The sequence below is a fragment of the Heteronotia binoei genome, chromosome 21 (assembly GCF_032191835.1).
Source record: "Heteronotia binoei isolate CCM8104 ecotype False Entrance Well chromosome 21, APGP_CSIRO_Hbin_v1, whole genome shotgun sequence".
Classification (NCBI taxonomy): Eukaryota; Metazoa; Chordata; class Lepidosauria; order Squamata; family Gekkonidae; genus Heteronotia; species Heteronotia binoei.
The window spans coordinates 168,115,004-168,122,605 of record NC_083243.1 but is presented as its reverse complement, the minus strand read 5'-3'; positions in this window follow the sequence as shown (position 1 = coordinate 168,122,605).

Here is a 7,602-nt window from a genome sequence, read left to right as displayed (position 1 = left end):
GGCAGCCTTCTTTTGAAGTCCTGGGTAGTTCAAAAAGTTTGGGAAACACTCTCCTAAAGGTCAGAGTGGAGCCAGAGAAGGGAAAATCTGAAAATCTGTCCAGAATTCTCAAGGATCCAGCCTAGTTCTATTTCTGCTAGGTTTTCAGGATGAACTTTCAAAGGCCTTTGCAAATAAGATTTTTCAGTGAACAAACTTAAGGTATTTTAAGTGTGCCTCTAATATGAATGTGTTAATAATGCATATAGTATGTGTGCACTTCTCAAGAAAACAGGATTGGCAGTAGCAGAGTTTGGTTTGTTCCCCTTAACATGTGAAATGTTTCCCACCAAACATGGCAGCTCAAGGCAGCTTACAAAATGTGACCCATAGCAAACAATTAAAATTAGAAACAGACAACTGTGGGAAATACTAAGTGACAACCTGTCTTTCAGCTACCGGCTTTCCTTGTAAACTGTCAAATAACTTCTGGAAAAGAACAGCCATAAAACTATTATGGAAAGAGGACAGCATGGAAGGCCTTTGCACTTTGTGTTGGGTATTTGCTTGAAAAACAGGACTTTACAAGATGCATAATATGACTTATAGAAGGCAGTCATTCCTCCCTCCTCCCCATACCTAGTCTCTCTGAAACAAAGTTCTAATCGCCGTCTAAATTCAGAACTCTAAATGCACATGGCATGGAGAGTTATTCTTCCAAGTGAAGAGCCAGCATTTTATATGGACAGGGAGCAGATGTTGAGTCAGTTCATAGATATAAGCCATGTTCCAGGATGAAGCTGCACATTGTACCCCACAGCAAGACTGTGGATTCTTGTCCATAATAACACACACAATGTCTCTCAATTCTATTTTATCTGTACGGAACATCACCCTTTTTTCCCCTTAAGGGAGAGAGAGGGAATAGTTAAGTATCTTCAGATGATGCAAAGGAAAGATCTTTGCAAGTTAGAAGAAGCTGCTCTGACAGGTGTACAAAAATGCCACGTAGACAAACAAAGCACTCCAAGGACATAATTTGTTCAGAGGCTTGTAACAGCTCCTTTCCAGGCTGGAGCCTAATAATCCACATGGACAGTATGAGAGCATCTCACATAGGGTTTTCTGCATGGCACTTCTGTGCTGATTCAGTGTATCTGGCCCTCATATACTGTAAGAAGTCCCTGGCTGTATTAGACTAGAGGTCATTACCCTCTCTCCAAGCACAGCTAACTGCCCCTGGGAAGGTCATTGTCAGTACATGGTTTGGATTTCCTTATTTGTTCCTAACCATTAGGAAATCAGAAGCATCGTACTCCTGAATCCGGAATAGCAATATCCCATTAAGATGCTGATCCATTGGTCACCAGAGGGATTATTAATAATAACTATTATTGTGCTGAAAATAATTGGATGCTTTCCAAGGTAAAAGAGCAGAAAATGAATTCTGAAATTGCCTACCTCTGGAATTTGGAGAAAATGGTGTTTCCTCTTTCCCTCTCCCACTGTTTCACAGCAGCTTTTGCAGTGTCCCATCAAGAATGTCCTGCAACCCTCATTGCCATCTAGTGGTCAAAGTTAGACTAAGCATTGTCTTGGCTGCTAATTTTGTTAAAATACAGCAATAAAACACTTTAAAAGAGCTTGTTTAGCTCTTTTAAAGTGGCGACTGCTGTTTCAGGAGCCAAGAAGCATTTGGCTGCCTCATGGTAGAGAATGGGAGAGACAACATGTCTTGTTCCCATAAGCACCATTGTCCCCATTTCCCTCACTTTCTCTTTCCCACCCCAGCCAGGCTGCAGATGTACTGCACAGATGGACTGGGAAAGCACACATACCATTTAAAGGGTTAAAGGGGCAGGAGGGAATCATGAGCAGCAATGAGCTACCCAGTTCTGGTACCATTTTAGAAATGGAAGTGGATCTGCTCATAATGGATGGAGCATTTTGATCAAGAATGACCACAACATTGTTTGGTTGTTCCCTTTAAATGCAGGGACTTTGTGCTCTGTATGTGGAGAAAAAGCCACATATGCAGCCTAAGATGTGGTCCTTTGACTGCCAGATGTACACCTCCTATATATGAATGGAAAGAAATGCTTGTCTGTTGTCTTGATGTCTAGTTGACCCTTCTTTTCTCCAGGGTGTTATAGCAGGCTTTGACCGTTTTCGCACACAGCTTACCTCGCAGTCACAATTCTGTTCCCTCCGCAGCGTCTGTCGGATTTCCCACCATCTGCGCCGGAGTTACAGGAAGTGCCATGGCTTTTGCATAGCAAAAGTAAACTGGGTTTTAGCGGTTTACGTTTGCTATGCAAAAGCTGCGGCACTTCCTGTAACTTTGGAGCAGATGGTGGGAAATCCGACCAAACGCTGCGGAGGGAACAGGATTGTGACTGCGAGGTGAGGTGTGTGAAAACGGTCTTTGTCACTTGCTGTTACAAATAAGATGCCATAAAGTCAAGCTAGGAGATGAGTAAGAAAAGCTAGGAGATGAGTAAGAAAAGTTTACTATTTCAAGGAACTGATGCTTCATTTAAACCAAGTGGCTGCTGGGGACATTGCTAGCATTCCGAGGATTTGGAGCCTTCCATGGGCACTGCAGTGGGATGCTTAGTGACTGAAAGTTCTGGCTGTTTTTTAATTCTGGTTTTGGATGGTCACATTTAAATTAGTCTTAATACAGTTATTCTGTTGGAATTTACTGTACAAAGCATTGCAGTTATGTCTTGGGAGTGAAATTGATCATTTTCATATGTAAACTTATTGAAATACAAAAATGAAAGCTGTCCATTGTCTACCATTTGGGCTGAACTTTAAAAGTGAAGCCAAGCTGGTTTAAAAGTCAGTCAAATGGAAACTCTACTATATGTCTAATCAAGGTTTCAAGATGGAACCTGCAATGTACCTTACTATAAGTAGCTAGTCCACAATCATAGTTCTTATTGCCCTGTGACAGCAGCCTTACACTATCCCTGGTCATGATTAGATGGGCAGCTTATTCCACTGTTGCTGCAGATCTAATTTACTCTAGACCTTTTGGCTCAACCAGACAGCTCCCCTCTTTCCCACCTTGCCACACACTGACTCTGTTGTTGAGCATCCAGACTCCTGTTGTGCGTCAACCACGGGGTGCATAACCGGTGGGCTTTTTAAAGTTCTGTGATTATGCATGTGCATAGGTGCCTACATGAATAAGTGAAATTCCAGTTTCAAAATGGCCACTGCGGATACCTGCCCAGGGACTTTGATCTAACATGATATAACCTTAACAAAGATGTAAAATCACATGCATAGCACTTTAACAGTTGCGGAAAAAACCCTCACGGCCAAAAAAAGAATTTCTGTGCACGAATGCTCATGTGCTTGAAAAGATCATTTGGTATTTTTGTAGTTATGTGCATATCACTAAGGGAAAAATAAAAAAATGGCACCAAGAGGGACATTTCCCTTCCATGACAGTTTGATCGCACAGGGGAACAGCTAGACATTCACTGATCTGCAATAATGCCAGTAGGCCTGGAGAATGCCATACTTTCTGCAATGTCAGGAAGGACAAGGGTAAAGATGGGAGTCTGACAGCTGCAGGACAGGAGCCAGATGTTGCCGTCTGGTCATAAACTTTAAATCCGGGCAGGAAGAGTCACCACCAAGGATCAAAGTGCCTGTCTGACTGCAACCCCTGCTTCCACACCAACCATTTAGTCTGGTGGGGCTGTTTCTACACTTGACAGAAGATCCTCTCTCAGTGCGTGTTTAAAATTGTCATCTACATTGCATACTGCCGTCATGTCTGTCTTAAGTTGTCTATACTCATTTTCTTGAATTGGCACCAAAAGCAGTTTCACCCCAGAGTTCCTCCTCACTTTACAAGAGTCCTTTTGAACAGGAGTTTTCTGCAGGCGGATTCAACACTCATAAAATCAGAATCAACCCTGAATGTAGAACCAGTTTGGAATTGCATTACAAAATGAAAAGAAGACTAAGTTCTTTCTCAGGAGTGCCATCAAGAAATATACAGGGCTATACAAACTGTATTGCATACAGAAATAAAAATATTGAGTAACTGAGGGGCTGTCTCCCTTTTACATAAATAAGGGGTACCACAGCTTATTTTTATTTATTTATTTATTTAATTCAATTTTTAGCCCACCCTCCCTGTAGAACAGGCTCAGGGCGGGTTACATCATAAAAGCAATCAACAGTAAAAAGCCAATTTAAAATATATAAAATCTAAAATTACAGAGTAAAATAAGGTACTGAAATGGCAAATTCTGCCTCACAGACATGGCCTATGATCAACTTATTTTTATGGACCATTCAGATGACACACATCTGGGGGAAAGTGTTCCTAGACCTGATTGGTATTGCTTTTACAATTTAGAATGCAGTTATGACACCAAGCTATCTGTGGGAACAGTGAAAGCACTTTTGAGCCTTCCCAGGGCTATGTGTCCTTCTCCTTCCAGGCTCATGAATTACTTCCATCGTTCTGCTGGCTTGCCATCATGGACACTAATAAGTAAATTGTTAATTATCTTCACTGGCTGGAGATGGGGTAGTGTTTTGCTTTGTTTGAAAATTTATAGAAAACCAAGTCACTGACCTTTTTCTTTTTTTAAGATCATTATTTTATAATTGTGTTTTTAAGCTAACAAACAATAACATAAAATAGATTGCTACAAAATAAAAAGGGCTAACCCTGTACACACATACATAAGAACTGATCATTAAATTAATTCATGAGTCCAGTCAGCTGAGAGAGAACGCAAGGTCAACTGGGATAAAAATAAAGAAGAAGAAGAAGAAGATGATGAAGATATTGGATTTATATCCCGCCCTCCACTCCGAAGAGTCTCAGAGCGGCTCACAATCTCCTTTACCTTCCTCCCCCACAACAGACACCCTGTGAGGTGGGTGGGGCTGGAGAGGGCTCTCACAGCAGCTGCCCTTTCAAGGACAACCTCTGCCAGAGCTATGGCTGACACAAGGCCATTCCAGCAGGTGCAAGTGGAGGAGTGGGGAATCAAACCCGGTTCTCCCAGATAAGAGTCCGCACACTTAACCACTACACCAAACTGGCTCTCCAGTTTGGTGTAGTGGTTAAGGAAAGGAAAAGAAAGGGGGGAAATCAGGGGCTTTGCTGAAGAAGATTTACTTCCAGATAGAACTAGAATCAGCTCTTGTACTTGTGGGCAGCTGAAGGAGATTGACTTCCATGTAGATATATAATAGGATCTTGTCCTGTCCGGGTGTATTGCCAAAGGAATATAGCATTATGAAGCTGTCCTATACTGAGTCAGACCATTCATCTATTCATTTATTTCATTTGTATGAGTGTGTTAAGTCAAGTGACAGCAGTCAAGTGGCTTCCAGTGTAAGGTGACCTTGTGAATTAATGACCTCCAAAACATCCTTATCATTAACAACCTTGCTCAAGTTTTGCAATTTGAGGGCCATGACTTCCCTGAGTCATTCCATCTCCAGTTAGGTCTTTCTCTTATCCTGCTGCCTTCAACTTTTCCTAGCATTATTATATTTTCCATTGAGTCTTGTCTTCTTATAATGTATGGTAGCCTCAGTGTGGTCATTTTAGCTTCTGGGGACAGTTCATGTTTGATTTGATCTAGACCCACTTATTCGTCTTTTCGGCATCCATGGTGTCCATAAAACTCTTCTCCAACACCACTTTTCAAAAGAATCAATGTTCTTCCTGTACTCTTTCTTCATTGTCCAGCTTCCATAGAATCATAGAGCTGGGACAACCCCCTGGGGGGAGGAAGGTAAAGGAGATTGTGAGCCGCTCTGAGACTCTTCGGAGTGGAGGGCGGGATATAAATCCAATATCATCTTCTTCTGCTCAATGCATGGTCAGCCTAAAATCCAGCCATGACTTGAAGACTGCAAGTGAGGGGGAACTTGCCATTTCCCCAGGCAGCCAATTCTACTGTTGAATTGCTCTTACTGTTAAAAAAAAATCCCTAAAATCCAGCTGGTATCTTTCCACCTATAATTTAAACCCGTTATTGCAACTCCTCAGCTGTCAACAGGAACAGCTTCTTGCCATCCTAAGTGATAACCCTTCAAATACTTAAAGATAACAGTCATGTCCCCACTCAGCCTCCTCTTCTTCAGACTAAACATTCCCAGGTCCCTCAGGCTTTCCTCACAGGGTTTGATCTCCAGGCCCATGATAATATTTGTTGCTTTCCTCTGTACCTGCTCCATTCTGCCCACATTCAGAACTGCACACAGTACTCCAGGTGCTACCTGGCCAACACAGTATACAATGGGACTATGACATCTTGTGATTTGCATGTTATGCCTCTGTTGATACACCCCAAGACTTCATTAGCCATTTTTGCTGCTGCATTACACTGGCTGCTCATATTTAGTTTACAGTTCACTTGTACCTCAAGCAATTCACACACACTGCTACCTAGAAATCTTCTATCCATCCAGTATGTGGGCTTCTCTTTTATGTTACCCAGATGTTGAACCCTGTACTTATCTTTGTTGAATTGCATCTTATTAACATCTGCCCACTTTTCCAGTGTGTTCAGTTCTCATTGATTTCTATCTCTATCTTCTGAGGTGTTTGTTACTCCTTCAGATTTGCTGTCATCAGCAAATTTAATTAGTAGTTCCTCCACCCTCTCATCCAGATTATTTATATAAGTACTGGGCCCAGAACCAAGCCCTGTGGCATCCCGTTGGATACCACCATCCAGTCAGATGAAATGCCATTGACAACTGCTCTTCGGATACGGTTCTCCAAGTAATTCCCTATCCACATATCTTAGAGTCTGCAGTCCTCCAGTTTGCCAATCAGAACATCATAAGGAGCCTTGTCAAAAGTTTTACTAAAATCCAGCTAAACAACATCAACCGTGTTCCCACAATCTAGAAAGCTTGTCACTTGATCAAAGAAAGAAATGAGGTTGGCCTGGCAGGGCCTGTTGGAGACAAATCCATGCTGTCTTTCCTGGATCACTAAATTGTTTTTCAGATGTTTGCAGATTGATCCCTTTAAATTTGTCCCAGTATTTTCCCTGGGACAGAGGTCAGACTGATTGGCCTGTAGTTTTCCTGGGTCATCCTTCCTCTCTTTTTCGAAGACTGGGATAACATTTACCCTCTTCCAGTCTTGTGGCACATCTCCTGTCCTTGATGAGGTCTTGAAGATGATGGACAAAGGTTCTGCAAGCTCTCTAGAAAGTTCTTTGAGCACTGTCAGGTGCACACCATCTGACCCTAGGGATTTATATTCATCCGTTGCAGCCAGGTCCTTCTCAATAACCGCTCTGTCCATGTCAACCAGCAGTTCAGACGTCATGTCTTACCTACTACCATCTCTAGATAAGCCTGTTCTCTTCTTCAGGGAAAATACTGAGGCAAAATAAGATTGAGCCTTTCTGATTTCTCTCTGTCTTCCATTCAAGTTCCTCCATTTTCACCAGTGGTGGGGTTATCACCTCTTTTACCTCGTGTTGGTTTGTTACACAGCTAAAGAAACTTTTCTTGTTGTAGCAAGCCTCCTTGGCCATTCTCAGCTCCCTCTCAGCTTTGGTTTCTCTGATGACTGACCTACAGTGCCTAACAACCTGCATATACACTTCTGTA